Source organism: Echinops telfairi, unplaced genomic scaffold (assembly GCF_000313985.2).
Source record: "Echinops telfairi isolate 266 unplaced genomic scaffold, ASM31398v2 ScPeMD7_7468;HRSCAF=8506_0, whole genome shotgun sequence".
Classification (NCBI taxonomy): Eukaryota; Metazoa; Chordata; class Mammalia; order Afrosoricida; family Tenrecidae; genus Echinops; species Echinops telfairi.
The window spans coordinates 23,437,458-23,439,591 of NW_022111369.1; positions in this window are offsets into that span (position 1 = coordinate 23,437,458).

The window sequence follows — 2,134 nt, forward strand, 5'->3', positions numbered from 1 at the left end:
AGCACCATAATTCAAATGTATCCATTGTCCTTTAGTCTTCCTTATTCAATGTCTGGCAACTAGATTCCATGCACCAACCACCAAGAAACTAAAGGCTCTCATGCCACTCGAGGTGGTAAATATTCAACTTCCATCAGATCTTCTTTACTCTCAAGTTACCCTTAGCTCCTGTTGTGCAGTATTGCCTTCACCAAGGGCTGCTGATGTTTTCTTTTCTCTCATTTCTTCTCCCCACCCCCCACAATCTCAGTGTAATGCAACTTCTAGTCCTTTATTGTCACAAAATCAGTAGACGATCAGGATTCCCTTTGGGAACCCTTCTGAGAAAAGGCATGGGGAGGGGGCAGGGTGCACATCTGACCTCCTTCCACTCTCAAGACTGCCATAAGGCTGAGTTCAGACATGCCTCCATCCTCTATCCCCTCTTACCCTATTCTGAGGTCAACTGTCCCTCCTATGGCACTCTACATCTATGACTGGTTCAATAATTGATAGCAATGACCACACAGACAATGCTCAGGATTATGGGGCTTATTAGAGAGGTTCACAAGTTACAATTCAGATTAGAAATACTCAGTCTTGACAGTTTCTTCTCTGCTTTGCCTACAGCCAGATATCTCTCTGGCCCTCAGTCACTTGGGCTGGCCTTTACGCTGCTTGAACAGTGTTACAAACCTCTTTTAGGGCTGCCAATAAATGCTTAAAGGGCGTGAACTCCACTATAATCCTCAACTAGAAGGCATCAAACTCCAGTTCTTCCAGTTAAGTGTCCAGAGGTATCCCACTCTGCAAGCCAGCCTTAGTTTTACATGCTCTGTGGACTGGGAAGTCCCCACTCTGCCTGTGTTGCTCTTGGGTCCTACTGCTGCTCCTCTGACACTCCTTTAGGGTCACAACTGTCTCCTGGATCAAGAAGGTTCAATGCACAGGAGTCTTCGGGTCCAAAGGATGTGCTGCACTCCCGACTTGCCTCTCTTACTAGCAGTGAAATCTCCTCCTAACTTCTTGCTTCTAAAGTGGTTCACTTTATACCTAGGGGTCAGCAATCACAGCTAACCCTATTAGCAATCACTCACAACTGAGCTTATCAAAGCTTCCCTGGCCTTGTCTTACCATCCACCAGGAAAAGGTTGTTTGGGGGAGTGACAGAGACCAGGGGCTAGATGAGCCACGTAGAATAATTCATCATACCTTCCAAATGTAATCCAACCAACTCCTAAACTAACAGTGATTCCCTACGAAGCTTCTGTTACCCTGGACATTTGTAAGTAATTATCTCCTTTAACAAAAGAGGAATGTGTGGTTTAAATCACAAATTATGTCTCCTCAGTGAGTAAATAACATTCAGATATAGAACCCAGACCTCCTAATAACAATTACAGAATCAACGCGTTTTGTGTTTTTGTTTCCACACCACGCAGATGCTAAATATAGAAACAAAAACCTCACCAAAGCAATAAAACCTTATCCACATTGAAAATTATATCTTAGAGGCCTGCAGTTTAATAAGATAGATTTTTCTTAAATTCTAGCTTTTTAAAGACACATCCCCTTATGCTTTTCTTTAATCTATTCTAATGTATTTCTCTAAATAAGGTTTTCTTCATTTTTACACTGTGGCTTGCATCCAGCTGATACCCTACAATAATGGTTTCAAACCTTGGGAACTATCTGTTGGTTTATAATAAAAGTGTCATCTGCTGAAATGAAATCTTTGTTTTTTAATGAAATATTTTGTGCAGTTTTATTTATACATAAAATGACATTTGGAAGTATTTGGAAATACTTCACTATATTTCATTAGCATCTCACCCCAACTAATCTGTCTTTTGAATTTTGATGTCAATGTAAATGTTTCCTTGGAGAAAACTTCTCTGGCTTTTCAGAGTGAATTATACTGTCTATATACTTTTGTACCATTCTGCATTCTTCCTTCATAGTCCTCTTTGTGATTTTAGTTTATAATAATTTGAGTAGCTATTGTTTGATATCTCTTGCCTTTCAGACAATAAGCACCACAAGGGCAGAGCTTGCTTGCCCAGTTCAACAATGTATCTCAGAACCTGCATCTCTAACCACAGGGGCAATGTTATTATGAGTAAAAATCCATTCATCAGCCGTGAATTTAGTTCCA